Source organism: Coturnix japonica, chromosome 1 (genome assembly GCF_001577835.2).
Source record: "Coturnix japonica isolate 7356 chromosome 1, Coturnix japonica 2.1, whole genome shotgun sequence".
NCBI lineage: Eukaryota > Metazoa > Chordata > Aves > Galliformes > Phasianidae > Coturnix > Coturnix japonica.
In genome coordinates, this window is record NC_029516.1 from 141,208,593 (window position 1) to 141,226,383 (window position 17,791).

The following is a 17,791-nucleotide window of genomic DNA, read 5'->3' on the forward strand; positions in this document are numbered from 1 at the left end:
TAAAATTAATGTGAAAAAGAAACACGTATGAGGTTTTAGTTAATATTTTGCGGATGGGGAAAAGAATCAAGAGGTTCTTAAAAGTCATATATATAAGAAAATAAGGAAAAACATCTGTGTAGAACTGACAGGCTGGAAATAAAGAATCATACAAAAGGTAACAAACCCTCTAAGCAAAAATAAGAGAAAGAGGAGGGAGAACTCATCTATACAATATGGAAGAGTTCAGAGAAACTGTTGTTAGAACTCACCCCGTGAATTTGCCCTTTCTGTTCTTAATGGTACATATGAAGAAAAACATATTTGTAATCTGATTAGTGAAAACTGAACAGATTCTTTATTTCTAGGAGATGTACATTATCATATATGTACATTAATAATACATACATCTATTACCAAAATATTAATAAAATAATATTGATAAAATAAAATAACAACATAACAACAAAAAGCATATATGCCAACTCTGTTAAATGCCTGCATCAAGAGAACCAGAAACATAGATATTTGTATATGATTCCACAACTGTATGCTGGTTTGATTTGTATGCATTCCTTTAACAGTATAACCCAAATACATTTTACTTGATAAGTTTTTATGCAGATCTTACAACACATTTTTCTACCACATGTTGGAACATTTGTGCAAGAAAAAAAATCCCATCTTTATGTTTGAAATTTATGGGAACACAATTAAAATGAGAGAGGTCCAAAGGTATCAAGATAATTACATTTTTCTAATCTTACTAAACAAGATAAATTACCTGCAGGCCCTCTTATAAAAGATGAAATCTTCATAATAAGTGAATTAATCAAGCAGCAGCTTGCTACTGCACATGCATTTATAACAGGAGTGATTCAAAGACTTATTTTATGGGGAAATTAATGGAAACAGGCTTTTCATTCTTCTGCACCAATTGAAAACCTCAGCAACCAGCTGCCCACTTGTCAAGAAAACAGAAAGAAGCTGAAAACAAAGATAAATAAAAACACCTTTTTCCTGGCACTTTTGAAGAGAAAAGGCAGCTCTCATTTACAGCAGCCATCTGTTTGTTATTTAATATGGGTGAATTACATGCTGTAATGAGTTTGTTTCTGCATCACTCAGTGCAATGGAACACAAGTTCACTCTCATAATGTGCAGCAGTTTTTAAAAGCTAATCATTTAATTGGACACAATAGTCAATGACAAATGGAGATGTAAAAACTCAGCCAGCTGTAGAGTGAATATGTAATCATTGTGAAATCATATTATTTTACATGCATGAAGACACTTTAATAGTAGCTGATATTGGTCAGCACTACAGACTCTGAAGAATGGAAGAAACACGATGAAAAGCAGCATTTCAAAATCATTCTTAATATAATTGGGCTACATTCAGGCACATGCTGTAGCTGACACTGGGCTTAGGCACTAAATCTTTTCCAAACTGTTCAGTGGCTTCTCCCAAATTTTGTTTACATTTGCTTTCAACATTTATGGTCCAGTAGACATGATCTACAGTTTGTTGGGACTCATCTGATTAGTTTCTGTTCAGGCTGCCTCAAAGTTCCCATTGATTTGCTGCTTGTTTTATTTGCAAAGCTACATAAAAATAAAGGGACAGAAAACAGAAAGAGTGAATCTCAGGGACAAAAATTGACTCGTTTTGTTTAGGAACTTATTTACCTTGTCATGGGGGATTTCTCTGTTTTCAGGACTTCTCAAAGCAGAAAATGTATTCTAATGTGTTTTTCTTGATACTCTTTGCATATTTACGTTGTTTGTATGCTTTAGCCAATTTCAGAAAAAGGTAGGTTTTTTTCTTCTGTACTAATTCTAGGAATTCTTTGTGAAAACTAAGTATCCTTTACATTGGCTCGAAAATAAAGCCAGAAAAGCAAGGTCAATGTTCATATCATACATCTGTGGATAAGGTAGGACAAGTCTTTCTTTTGGGTAAGTAGTGAAAGCAGCCAACTTGAACTAGGACACAATTATGTTATAAGATTCAAAGGCCTAGAGATTAGATGGAGCACTTCAGATTTCTGATAGCATGTTTAAATGTGTATTTACATTCCATTTCTCATTGTTATTTAAAGGCCTCTGTACTGGAAAGCAATAGAGGCATTCATTTCCAGTAAGTTTTAAAATACTTTCATGTAGCATATTAACTTAAAAAAAAAGAGGTAAAAAGTAAGAATCAATATTAACGAGTAAAACTGATCAAAGTTTATTTACTCCTTCAGAATTTTAAAGAATGCCTAAGACAGAGGTAAGGTAAGTAAATAAATTATGATAATGGTCTCCCAGAGCTCAACGGCTTTGGAAGTTTGTATTTAAAATGCTACCAGGGCTTGAAGAAAATAGAGAAAAAAAGAGAAAGTAAAGCTATGAAGTATATTCTCTTTTAGATATAAAGAAAAAAAAATGTGGAAAATGATTTGTTCATGCCAAAACCATCCACCCAGGAGACAAACTAGAGAGAAATGCACTGAAAACTGAAAAACAAACAAACAAACAAACAAACAAAAACCAACAAACAACAACAAAAAAACTTTTCAAACACTTATAAGAAACAAAATGTATAAGAAAAATAAAACAAGCACAATTTCTTTTGGATGATCAACAGCTAAAGTTTGGAGGAGCTGAACCATATATCAAACTTACTCACATGTTATGGAAAACAAAAATTTGTTTGGAGCAAGCACCAGTTGAAGTGGCAATATCCAAAGGAAAGCTGAATCAATTATGAGCTCCTATATGGTTGACTGTTAAAGGCATCAATGTGAAGTTTTCCAATTAGAACAGAGAAACTGAACAGGTACACCACTTCTCCTTTACCTATTGTAACCTGTCATAGTACTACACAGCTTCTTCTACACCAAAAGCCCCATCCTTTCTTCAATAATTCTACTGTCCCCAGTAGCAACAGTAACAAGACATTAAGTTGAACACTTTTACTGTTAGGTGGATAGAGGAATAGAGGAAAATAAATAAATAAATAAATAAAAATATTTGTATTAAAGGAATACAGAGTTGAAATTTAATCATTGAAAGAGAAAGAACGGCAACACCATCAATACAGGCAGAAGGAAAGACTGAAATTTTCATGCAGTGCAGCCTGCAAGATGATCTCTGTGAAGAGCAGTTTATTCACTATTGCAATAATGGGTGCACACCCCCTACTGACAAGGGATAAATTGTGCAACTAGTCAGTGAAATACATTCCAATATATGCCCTGTGTCCGATGCAGGTAAAGCCCCTCCTGCCACCCATTGGTTGAGCATCCCAGGCTCACAGTCTCCCAACTCTGTTGCTATATTATGCTTCCATAGCTACATTACACTTCTATAGCTAAGTTACACTTCCATAGCTATGTTACGCTTCCATAGCTACGTTACACTTCCATACAATGTCTGTTACCAACCCATTGTCTTTGGGTATGTTCTGTACCTTTTATGATGATAAGAGGCCTGTACCGGACTCTTCCCTACCCTACATAATTACCTTATCTTGTGCTTGTCTCAATTCTCCCCATGTCAGAATGCCCCCCAGTCTGAACTTAACTCTGTTCAGCAACTTTCTTGGTGGAAAAACTACTTATCCTATGTTACATACAGAAATACTGGAAATTTCCACTGCAAAAACACAATCTACCTCTCACATCATCTTTCTCAGATACTCATGTAAGACTTTTTAAAACAATGTCATTTGTAAGAGAACAAATTAGTTTAGTAGATTAAAACAGACATTATCAGAATAATTTAAATTTGAACTTTTTCACTAGAGATAATATCCTATATAAATATTATGAATTCAGTATATTAAGATTCTCATTTCTTTTTAAATTATTTTAAAATCAAAACACATAATTCAGACATTTAAGCTTTTGTCTTTTTCATGCCTCCATTTCTCCCTTTTGCCCTCTATTTTGTCACTTTCAAGGAGTAAGTAATAAATTTACTCCCACATGCTTCCTATTTGTTACTAGAAACTATTATATCAAAGAATGAAGAAATGAAGGTAATCTCCTTTGATGCCTTATAATACCAAGATGTAACAACCTCATTTAAAACTGAGGGAGCTGAGCACCGGTGATTCTCAAATATTTCAACACTCTCCACATAAATAAGATCTAAATATGATTTCCTGGGGCAATATAGGGCATTGAGATTCCCTTTAAAATTATTATGGAATTTCATCACAGTAACAATACAGATTCTTTCACTGTTTGATCATACTCATACTGAAATAAGTGATAAGACTTCCACTGGGTTCACTTCTGAAGAAAGAGCTGTTTTTAATCAATCACTTTGTTTAGAACAAGACTGTCAATAAGTTTCTGAAATTACTTGGGGATAGTACAGTACAAATGTATATAGATGGTTGTGAGAATCTGCCCCCAATGACTGACTTATATCTTCCAGTATCTACTTAAAGATTTAACTTCGGCCTCAGTTACCCAACCTCAGCACGCGTGCATGAGTGGAATAAAAAGGCTATTAGAAAGCTCAGATTTCCACTTCCTTTCAATTTAATATCTAATAGTCTGACATACCTAATTGGTCTATAAAAAGAATTTTCTTCTGAGAATTAGTTTCTTACATAAACTTTACATTACATATGTAGTTCACAAAATCATTTTAGTTTCTTAATAGTGGTTAACTGCATTGCTTGATTAAAAGTTTTATTCAAGTTCTTCTAAGATATTACTTTAAAGCGAAACAAAACAAAACAAAATGACAAATGTTCTGTTTCCATGCATGGGGTTTTTAGTTCTTATTTATGGACTAAAATGTTGAATGGATTTTTTCTTCTGAAATTAAAAAGGTTTTCAACGCAATCTTTTTCTAGACTGGGGTTCAGACGGTGCATGGAGGAGCACCTAAATTACTTTTGTAGGAACACTGAAACAGAATAAATTGCCTAACCAATACTAAGCGTATAATTTTTAATAAACTCACCTAGATATTATCTTAGTGACTGTGATGATGCATCAGAGACACATGACAGTTCTCTGAAATTTAAAATTAGAGGACACAGTGCCATCTAATATTTTAGTAGATCAAGTTGATCAAAATTTCACATTACAAAAATAACTGTGCCAGTCTTACATATTCAAGAAATAAAATTTTATTTGCGGAGATTAATAATTCTACAAATACGTTCATTTATTTTTTGTGGCAAAGGAGAAAACAGATATCCTATAATGTTCACACAAATCTAACATTAAAAAAAAAAGCAAAACAATAATTGAGTAATCAATTTGAAATTTAAAATAAATTGACTAGAATGTCAGCAGTATCCTTCCCTACATTGGAGCATCTCAGGCCATAAAGAAGTAACTACAGATGAGCCCACATAGTTAATTCCTTGTAAGCAGAGTAGTTTTTTTTATTTGATTTTCATTTGTGTTTTGCTTTCACTTCTTTATCTCATAGAAATAACAAATTGAATAGGAGTAATTTATAAAATTTATTATATTTTATCTTATTTATAAAAATAAGAGAAAAATAGTTGATTTTTGGAGAAGAGAAAGACAAAACTAAAACCAAAATGTGATTCAGAAAAGATGGAACATTTATTACTAGAATTTGGAAACATTTTTCCTGCAAGCATTTTTACCATACACCTAAGTATTGGAAATGATCAGGTACATTATTTTTAAGAATTTCTGAAATATGGTCATTGACACTGCAGACAAGGACATCACAGCACAGCTAGTTTTTTTTTACAGTCAGAGTGATTACTGTTTGCCATTGCTACTTGCTTTTGAAGAACCTTGAAGATCTACACAAATACCAAAAAAAAAAAAAAGCTTTTTTTTCAACAAGTTTGAGCAGATACTTCTGAAAATTGGCACTGGCTCATCCTCTTCCACAATATACTGAAATTGGTTTCATTCAACCAAAAGTGGGAGTGTAATCTCTAGGCAGTGACAACCAGTTATGTGGTCAGTGAAGAGGAATACACACTGCTAAGGAGTGATTTCTCATGAGCTAATCCAAGAACCTAAGATGTCTCAGAAGAATTGACACAAGAAGTGTCTGTTTCTCTTACCTGTCTATAAAAAACAGTTTAGACTGGCTTAGAGGTACATGCGTCCCCTGTAGATGTCAAAATTTGTATTTATAGAATTTCATACCACAGAAATGATGTTTCCTAGCTTTTAGCATTATGGCAGTGATACAAGCACTCAAGAAAAGGTGTCAAACAAGTTCAGTTGTCTCATCAGTGTGGATTCATGTTCAAATCTGAAATCTCCAAAGAAAGTGCGTTGACTGCCAGGATATAAGCAAAGGTTAAAAATTAACTGTAAGGAATATTCACTGCTTACTCTTCACCAGCTACATAGGTGTCAATATTCACTGCAATCAAAATCAGAAAAAGACGTGACTGACACAACTCAATACAAGGTGGATGAAGGCAAAGATGACAGTGATGGGAATCTGAGCTTTTGTAGCCTCTGTGGGTTTATCAATTTTGCATTTTCTGGGATAAGAAAAACTGAGAGACTAATAACAGGACACTTGTTTAGAAACACCTTTGCTTCCTAAGAATTGTTTGAGTAAAAACCTCAAAAAAATGAATCACATTCATGTTATAGTTGATCTTACTGTGTATTATGAATCTGTAAAAAAATAAAGCAAGGATGCTCTAGATAAGTCAGCAGTAATGTTTTATGGTATTTGAAATGACATTTTGCAGGCACCAGAGATTCAATTAGATTAGCTATTTCGGTGTCTGTTGAAAATTGTAAACACTTCCCAAAAATGGGCTCTATATATTGTACTTTATGTGACATAATGTTATGTTATGAAGTCTGATAAAATGCTGAACAAAAATGAAATTTTGTTTAGGTACCAGTGTGTGCTGCCTATAAAGTTTCATGCCACCTGAATAAATCTGAGAGCAGAATTTGTAATGACATAGACACTGTCTAATCTAGGGTAAATCTCTTACTCCCTTCTAGTGGGATCTTTATCAGCAGTGACCCAGAATGACAACCAGTCATTGAAACAAAAAGCTCATGCACAAAGACTGAAATGTTCAGCAAGTCTGTCCTCCTCCCACTTGATGGGTATGTCTCTGTTTTCAGAATGTTTCCAGCTGAATGTTTGGACATACAATGTTTAGATCTTACACAGATGGAAAGAAAAGGGAGGCAATGTTTTTTTCCATTTTCTTTGTCTCTGTCTTTCACTCCTTAAAATTACATGGACGGATTCCTAGCTGATATGAATCCTGCAACTCTATGAAGCCAACTGGAAGCATGTTTCCCACTGTTGTCTACTCAGTAGAGCTCCTATGGCTGAGAGTTTTTCTCATCCTAGTTATTCTTTAACAGTATAACTCACTCCTTATTTTTTATTTTTTTATTATTATTATTTTTCCATAAAACAGACTGTCATGGATATACATCTAGTTGTATTCTTGACATAACATGTATTATAAAACACTTTCAGTTCTCTACCAGAAAATTGTCATGAGATTACTCCACAGTATTTTATTTCAATGTTATTTATAGCTCTGGTCTTTGCCTGCAAATAGTGTTCATCTATTATAAATTTGTTTTAAGATCTTTATCTCTTAGTGTGTTGCAAAAACATCTTGAATTACACTGTAATGATTTGTCTTCTTTCTTGCAATTGTATGTTACACGTAAAATTGTGAATGACGTTAAATAAAGGTACAGGAATGAATGTATAACTAAAGACCAGCTGTCTTTATGTGCTAGTAAAATGAATCTCACAATAAGAGGAGTGAGGAGTAGAAAACATTTTCCCCTGGAGTGGGCAGTTCTAGAGGGAAATTAAAAGATATGCACGAGGTGAATGTGGAACCCTAAGTCTGCCTTCTGTAATATGCCAAGCAGAACAATTCACAAGAGACAAGATAAGCTATGTATTTTAACAGGATGCAGCAAAATGATTTCTCCCTACTGCAAAGGGGAAAAAAAGAAAATAATTGCTTCTCTGGTCAACCTGTTCCAGCCCCTAACCACCCAATGACTAAATCATTTCCTCCTAACATCTACCCTAAGTCTCTCCTCTCTGAGTTTAAAGCCATTCCCTCTTGTTCTATCACTATCAGATGGTGTAAAAAGTCAGCCTCCCTCCTGCTTGTAAGCTCCCTTCAAGTACTGGAAGACCACAGTGAGGTTTCCTTGGAACCTTCTCTTCTCCAAGCAAAACAAGCCCAACTCCTTCAACCTTTCTTCATAGGAAAGACGCTCCAGTCCTTTGATCTTCTTAGTGGCCCTCCTCTGGACATCCTCCAATCACTCCACATCCTTCCTGTACTGAAGGCCCCAGGCCTGCAAACTGTACTTCAGATGGGACCTTACAAGGGCAGAGTAGAGGGGGACAAACACCTGCATTATCCTGCTGGCCACCTCTTCATGTAGCCCAGGACACAGATGGCTTTGTGGGTTGCAAATGCACACTTATGTCTAGCTTTTTGTCCACCAGGCCCTCAAGTCCTTCTTTGCAGGTCTGCTCTCAGTCTGCATCCATATCTGTGATTGCCTTAAGTTTTCCACCTTTCTCTGTGTAGTCAGGAAATTATTTCTGTTTGTCTTCAGTTCATTTTCATCTCCAAGTAAGAAACTCCAGAATTGTCAAGGCCTATTCTTAAAATCATACAATTTTCAAAACACAATGTATCTACTGGTTCTCAGTAGCTTTTGAAAGCCCTGGATAGTGGTCTGAAAACAAGAACCAGCCTTCATTCTGTAAGTTTAATTACTCTTTTTTTTTTTTTAACTCTAACTAAAGTACTTTGAAGGCAACATTTGAATATAATGAAGCAGAGTGGTATATTATGAAAATTACTATCTAAAGATGGTGTTGTAACTTTAATTATAGGGAAAAATGATACTTTGAATGCCATTGCATGTCTTTAGCTACATCACCTAATAGTGAATTACCTCAAAAATAAAATGGAATCGTGACCTGTAATTTCAGCTTTTTGAGTATCCTGTGTAAGCAAACCAGCATTTCTTCTCATACTACATTCATTGTGTGTGTGTGTGTTTGTGTGTGTTCTGAGTGACAAGCAATGCCGGTTATGTCTTTGGGAAAGCAAATATAGGAAAGGGAAGAGATATTGCATGCCAGCAGCTAGGAGAGAAGAATGAAAAAACATAGAGAGAATAGCCCTGCAGCCACTCAGATCAGTGCAGAAAGAGGGCAGGAGGTGCACCTAGTACAGAGCAGAAGCTCCCTGCAGCCCATGAAAAGCCCATGGAGGAGCAGTGTGTTGCCCTGTGGCCCACGGGAACTACACAGAGTAGACGTCCATGTGCAGCCAGGGGGCAGCAGTGGATGAGGCCTGAAGGAGGCACAACCCGTGGATACCCCAGAAGGTGAGGAAAAGAACATTTTTATGTTAACTATCCCATTAAGATATGGGGACCCATGTGGAGCAGTGCCTGAGAGGTGAGCCCTGTGGCACAGAGCCATGTTCTAGCAGTGCTTGGAGAACTGCAACATGTGGGAAGGCAATGCAAGATCAGGTCAGGAAGGACAGCATCCCATGAGCGGGTCTACAAGCTAGACCAGGGACAGAGAAAAACCGCAAAGGAGCAGCAGAGACAAAGAGTTATGGACTGACTGCAATCCCCATTCCTATTTCTCCTGCACCACTCAGCAGAAGGAGGTAAAAGAGGGTGGATAGGATAAAGGGTTTTTTTGGTTTTAGTTTCTTACTTCTCCAAACTGTTACTAGTAGTCAATAATCATGTTAATTTCCCTGTTCTGAGTCTGTTTTGCCCATGTAGGCAATTGGTAGAGGATATCCCTGTCCTAATCTCAACCTATGAGGTTTTATTTTTTAATAATTTTCTCCCCTTGTACCTTTGAGGAGGAGGAGTGTGAGAGCAGCATAGTGGAACTGAGCTTCAGTTCAGTGTGAAATCGCCACACTGCAACAAAAATTCCACATTCCCCTGCACTCCTTAGGGAGAGGAAGTAGTTAGCTGGGGGAAAGGTTTTTTTAGTTTCTCACCGCTCTCATGTTGTAGTAGTTAGCAATAAATAAATCTCTCTAAGCTGAATCTGATTTGTCCGTGTTGATTACTAGTGAGTTATTTCCCTGTCCTAATCTCTGTTCCCTGAGGTCATTCTTTTTTTATTGTATTTTCTCTCCCCATTCTGTTGAGGAGGAGAAGAGAGAGTGGCGTGGAAGAATTTAGCTAGCCATCAACATGAAATCATCACATTACCACATTTCAAAGGATTTTCATTTACATTTAAGCTAGCTAAACTATGGAAAGATGTGTGAAAAAACCATATCATAGGTGCCAGTGACACAGAATCATAGAATCGCTCAGGTTGGAATAGACCTTAAAGATCATCCACACATCCAACCACAACCTAAACAAACTACCCCAACTCTAATAACCCTCCACTAAATCATGTCCCTGAGCACCACATCCGAATGGGTTTTAAACACATCTAGCGATGGTGACTCAACCATCTCCCTGGGAAGCCTATTCCAGTGCTTAACAACCCTTTCTGTACAGAAGTGTTTACTGATATCCAACCTAAACTTACTCTGGCACCTAAGGCCATTTCCCCTTGTCCTGTCACCTGCCACCAGTGAGAAGAGACCAACACTGCTCTCACTGTAAGCACCTTTCAGGTACTGGAAGAGAGTAATAAGGTCTCGCCTCAGCCTCCTTTTCCTCAGACTAAAAAGCCCCTTCAGCCCCCCTTCAGCCTCTCCTTGTAGGGTTGGTTTTCCAAGCCCTTCATGAGCCTTGTTGCCCTTCTTTGGATTTGCTCCAGTACCTCTATGTCCTTTTTGTAATGAGGTACCCAAAACTGAACACAGTAGCTGAGGTGAGGCCTCACCAGTGCCAAATATAGGTGCAGGATTACCTCCCTAGTCCTGCTCATCTCTCATTCCTGATACAAGCCTGGATGCCGTTGGCCTTCTTGGCTACCTGGGCACACTGCTGGCTCATATTCAGCTGACTCTTCCTTCAGGACACCAAGGTTCCTTTCCCTCAGACACCTTTCCAGCCTCTCCTTCCCAAGCCTGTTAGGGTTGCCTACCCACCACCAATCAGTCTCCCTCTCAAAATCCTTTATGCTCCTCAGCTCCTCCTTCAGGTCAACCACAAGGCTGATCAAGTAATTGAGCTGGTCACATCTTACACAAGAGCTGTCCCCATCACCTAGCACTAAAAAGGCCAGGCTCCGGCATTCACTACAGCCGGAGATCAGTACACAAGCATCTTGTATCAGGACCTCTGTCTGAGTCTCCACATTTTTCCTGGCAGTAGCCTTCTGCCAGGGTGCAGCCATGGCAAACCAGCAGACTCACTAGCACTATTAGGGTAGCCTTAAAGGGGTGTGACTGATCAGCTCTGCTCTGTGTTATCAGGTGCCCCCGCACTTAACACTCTCTTCACAGTGATAAAAACCTTCCTCACTGTGTAGTCCCGTGAATGGGTGACTTAACGACTTCTCCACGTTTGAACAGCCCATGTAATTCTCACACACACACGCACACACACCCAGCTCCTCCTCTCCGAGACCTGCCGAGCTGCTCTGTTATCTCGGGGCTCCATCAATGAAGGAACAAACCGAAACTGCCCTATAACTCGTGGTCAGTCGCTGCGGTTCTGGCCGGGGCAGCTCCGAAGCAAAGAACCTTGGCGATCAAGGGCTTCATCTGGGTTTGTGCCGCTTTAAATATCCCGCTGGAAACTGCTGGACATCCAACAGTTTCTCCTCTGTTGTTCAGCAAACATTTCGAGCAGAATTGCAACTCCTTTGTTTTAGAGTAAATATGAAACAAATATTTGAATATGCAAGAACCAGCTTCCTTAGAATTTGTATTTGCACACGTAAGTATATTATTATTATTACTATTATTATTATTATTATTATTATTACTATTATTATTATTATATTAATCATTATTATTAATAAAATAATAATAATAATTATTAATTATTATTAATAATAATAATAATAATAACATTTCTGTGGTAAAAAACACAATTGTAAGTCAGTCTGTTTCTACCACTTATATTGTTTTTGACTGTTACCGATAACTGTTAACACAAGACATGAACTGAAGTAAAGCAGTTGTTCTACAGTGAAAAATCTGAGGTCATCTTCCTGGATGTGTCAATATATATGTGCATACAAAGCTTGCCAAACCTTTGAGCCATGATGAAGGAGCTTAATTAAAGTTCATGGACAAATTAAAAGTGAGGAAAAAATAGAGCAGCAAGAAATGCATTAATTAAGAAAACCTGTATCTTAAAAAGAGCAGACCCAAGGGGATCAGTACAGTAATAAGTAACAGCAGGGGTGACCATCAGGCAGAAGATAAAATGGAGTAATATGGGGTAGAGAGCAAGCTGTCCAGGTGTAAAATTGTTTTAAAGTCCATTACACTGTGGCTCAAGAGTGGCACTGAAGATCTCCAACTGAGCTGTTTGGGTAAGGATATCCTTCACCTATGTCAGGTCCCATGACAGTACCTCATGTCTGATACCAGACTGATTTTTGTTCATCTTTCTCACACCAGTGCTATAGTTTTATTCTTGTATGTCTTTTCCTAGGCTTTCAGATTTATTTAATAAACTGAAGTCATGGTGTATCCTTAATATAAAACAACTAATGAGTATTTTGTTCAAGTGAAGTTAACAGATTTTTGATTTTCTGAGTTACTTTAGCATTTTTATGACTGAATTTTCAAGAAGGCAATATACTTTTCAGAATACTTTTAACCTCTAGTCTTTGCAACAAACAAACTAACTAACAAAAAAAACATCACCACCACCACCAAAAAGTGGTCTGATTTCTATTTCCGGTATTATCTAACGTTTCTTATAATTCCTTTTTCAGTTTTTCTTCTGTTCTTTTAACCTTGCTTTATGGGTTTATGAAGCAAGACCTGAATACTGGTCCATCACTGTGGGTAGGATGCAGTCATAGTCTGGTCAACTTCCCTGTAGAGAAGAAGTAGATATTTCTTGAGGTTATTTCATTTAATTTTTGTGTATATGTGTTTCTGTTTGCAATAGGTAGTTCATCAGAAACTTTTATACTGCATCTGAGGCTCACTGGGTAGAATCTGTAGCTGTCTCACACTAATGGGAAAAAAAATAAATCCTGTTTCAAACTACTTACAATTTTTGTATCACAACTACAGTTGTTCTGCTGTGGTAACATCAGCTGTAGCAAGGCTTCAGTAAAGGCAAAATAGTCAGTGGACCACAGACCACTTTTATAGCCCCTATGAATTTCTTGCCTTGACAACCTCTTTGTTTATGCATAAAGATAGATACAATTTAAGACATTGGCTATATTTTCAGAAAACACTTGAAATATTTATTATCAAATCAGGACAAGAACTCAGTTTTAATTGTAGTACTTTTAATAAGTTGTTTGATCTTAAACTACTAGCTTTGTTACTAGTTAAAAAATCTTAATGGGATAGTTAACATAAAAATGTTCTTTTCCTCACCTTCTCCCATGAGAGACACAGGACTGGGAAAGATAGCAAATGTCTGTCAGTACCAGCATTATTATGTTCTGGGTCTTTTACTATTTACAGTGTTAATTTTTCTCTCCTTTCTCTGATCATCCTTTCACTTTTCTCTATTTCTAGGAATAAAGTATTATGAGGAGAAAATTAGAACTGTGAAATAGGGAAACTTTAAATAAATGAAAAAAAATCATAAGAAAAATTAATTTTCATTTTTATGTATTATTAATGTAAAACTCATCGTTATTGTCACTATGATCAGCAGTTGTCACATAAAACAGCTTTATATTCACAGTTCTAAACCAAGTGAAAATCCAGTTACTGTGATGGTGTAAGCACAATGTTCCTGTCAGGTTTTCAGGGTGTCATGGAATTCTGCCCATTTTCTCATGGGCAGAATACACAACAAGCACTCATTTTTTGGCCATCATGTGATATTTCAATAAACTTACCTAAGTAAGTAATTTATATATCAAATTGTTTCTCAATATTTTACTCACATAACTTAAATTCAGTATTGATTTCAACTCCTAGCTTCTTAAGACATGAAGTTGAAAGCTTCAAATGTTTTAGAAACCACATCCTTTTTAACTCTTACTCATCTGAATGCTGGTGTATTAGAAGCTCAAACAATGTTGGTTGTTTATAATGCCTTAGATATTCAAATTGGCTTTATGTCTTCTATTTGCTTTGCAAATTTATAAACTTCATATATTACATGGTTTATCTACATTAATAGAGATTTCACTAACAAGACTTTTAGGAATAAACATTTACTCTAAAGATGCACATTTTTAGTACCTTAAATTATCATAAAAACATAAAAATAGTGTGTACTGCTTTGCTTTAATCAGACCCGTTTTTATGTGGTTGTTGAAAAGCCTTTTTACATTCCATTCTGTGTCTGGAGGTCTGTGTATAAAACTGATTCAGGAAAAAAAACAAAGTGAAGACACCTGCTGGCTTATAACACAAATACTAAAATATCTTAGAGCCTGCTGAAAGGAGAATTGGAACAATATGTCATTACTGAAGGCTCACTTGCAAGTTCTAATGTATTATAATGAAAACAGTATGACAAACCTAATGAGACAGTGAAGATTTGGGTAATTGTTCCTACAATGTATGGTAACTTTTCCAGCCGTTATTGGCAAACATAAAACCTAATGAGATTTTATTAATTTAAATGCAGTACATCTGCAAAACATTTCCTTAGTTGCAGTCTCCTCTGATAATCTTCCTTCCCACATGTACTTGTGCCTTTTAAGTTAATTGTTCTTCATAGTATACTTTCTAAACAAAATATACAAAACACTTACTATAAATGTGCATTAATTCATTTTGCCAGGCTTACTTCTTCTGGGTATGGTATCCAGTGCTTTTTGGATAGACTACAATTTCTTGTCGCCATGTGAAAATGCATATAATATAACCTGCATTTTCACTTTGAATATGAATAAGGCAGTATGTTCATTTAGATCCCACTTTTGCCACTGTTCTTCACATTATTCTTCTGAGAGTCCTGCAGAAATGAATCAATTTCTTTGTAAGAGTAATATTTACTGTAACTGAGTAATGTGAATACAGCCATGATTCAGAACTTAAATTATTATCTCTATACAAGCTTGTCAATAATTACTCTCATATAAACTATCTCTTTCTTTTCTCAGCTTAATAAAGCCAAAATGTTTTGAGGAAGATTTCATAAATGATCTACCATGTGATGTGCATTTTCACTGTTTGACATCTCTAACTCTAACCAAGTACGATAACAGCAATAATCAAGTTATTGTAGCATAGTTTCTTTACATAACTAGTGATTAAACTTCCCTATTAAACTGTGATATTCATCAGGGCTTTCACAGAACTGTTGATTCTGGATCAGTCTGTAAGTTTTGTTTTTGAATTCAGGCATCTCCTTATGACTACCTAATTAACAGCTCAGGTTCAGTGTGTCTGAAAAGGAGGTATATTTTATTCCTTCTATATCACTATTCTGCCCTACTTTAGCCACATAAATGTTTCAGGTCTGACTGAATATAGTCTTTGATCTGAAACTCCTTCCAAATTCTCATATTTGGTTTATATATACAGTTTTTGCATATTAGTTCCAAGATGAGACCGTTTTCATGCAGCCACAACTGAATTCATTTTTTAAATGTCCAGATAAAATTTCTAAATACTTGTACTGATGCTTTTGCTAGGACTACACAAGTCACCAACAAAATAACTGAGATGCTGCTCTTTCATTTTTTTGCTAATTTATTATTATTAATCTTAATTCACTAATCTTTTATCTAATTTAGAAGTCTCAATTTCTTGGGGGTAGAAGATATTCTGCTTGGGTCAAGGGTGTACTGAAGGGATACAGGTAGATTCATTTGTGATAAATAAGCAAGATGTAGATCTACAAATCAAAACTAGTTATGCTGTATACTCTGAGGAAAGATACAGGCACCTCATAAGAGAAACATCTAGGAAAGATCACATAAATTGCCTTCTGAAAGGCACTATTTCTCTCCACTACCTATAGAAGAGAAAATGGTAGCTAGCTTAGACCTTGATGCTACATTTCATATATACATATATTTCAGGTATGATGAGTTCCAAAAATTACACTGCAAAAAACTTTACTCCCTTCTCTCAAAAATTTAAAAACATCCTCTCTAGTCTAAGAGATCTCTCAAATTGTTCTGTTCCATTTTTAATATACAGTCTTATGACAAATATATGTAAAACACAGTCTGATTGTAATTATTTTCATGAAAATAAATATATACAATAGTGCTGCCCTTGCCATAGCGATGTATCTGTTACTCGGTTGCTCAGAAGTAAATGTACTTCTGATAGTGCTGATTTCTGGTTTGTTCTCTCCATCCATTGTATTTAGTGTTGTATCTTTTTCAAGTTACAATGTCATAAAAGTATGACAAGAAAAGTCTTGACTTTGCAGTCTTGGATGAAAGAGCATTTCTGGATGAAGGTACTCATAATACACTGCCAAATCATGGCACAAAAAGCAATAGAGCTGTCATGAAGTTCAAAAATTATATTGTCTCTGTTAGAATAACTCTGAAGAGATCATATTCACTTTTCCCTTGAGTTTTGCAGGTCATTTCGGATTTATAGCATAGCTTTTTATTACAGTTTGTAAAAGTTCAGAGAATGCAGTCATCCTTATCAAGTATTCTTGCACTTGTTCGGGTAGTTCTGCAGCACAATAACAAATGTGTGCTGAAATTAATTGAATGATTTCTCTTAATTGCACATCATACTTTGCAATTCATGCACACCTTCTTAGAGACAGGACACAGGCCTCAAATTCAAAGAGAGTTGCACACTTAGAAGGCACACAGCAACTGTGTCTGCAGGAGGCACTATTAACAAGAACCAGTGCTCCTACGGCTTAATTTTTATTGGAACAACGCTTGGCAACAGTAATACTCTGATCTTAATCTTTCACTCACTTTGTGAAATGATGGAATGTGAACCCTGACTAATTGAAACTTGCTCCCAGAATATACGAAAACCGAATTTTCTACAACATTCTGAATTCCTTATGAAAGAATTCTATACACTTTACAGTTTGCATTGGGAATGTTTGGTGATATGACAAAGATGAAATAGGAAATGTCTCTCATCCTAAAATAGTCTAATTCACAACTGCTGGGAAATTACACAGGCTAGAAATTTACTGCAGACATTAACTTCCTAATAGAGGTGAGAGTATCTGAAAGCAGTTACAGTGTTCTATGAACACTCTTAACCAGTTTCCAATAGCAGATGAATGCTACCAACTATGTTGTGATATCTGCAACCTAGATATTAATATTTAATTTCTTAATTTCCATGTCTGAATGTGAAAACATTAAATCTTTTTGCAAGCATTAGAATAATACAGTTTAGTAATAATAATTCTTCTTAGTTCTAGCAACACTCAGTATATCTGAAAAGACAGAAGAACAGCTTTAGATTAAAGCCTGAGTATAACCTCTTATGCAAATCTTACCAGCAAAGTACTTTGGATTCTTCAGTTTCTGATCCAGTACCATTTGTATGACTGCACACATCCAAAATAGGATGAAAGGACTGTCTGCATTTTTCAGGCCCCTGTGGGCTAATTGTAGAGTAAATTATATTAAATAACCAGTCAGGAAGAAGAATTAAAAATGGAGGCTAGTCTGCCAGTCAGCACAGCAGCCAAGGGAAACTTTAATAAGCAACTGTCAGTCGCCTTTTTACCCCAATGACTGCATAAAATAAAAACGATCTTGGAGGCCTGCCAGGGAAAGGAAG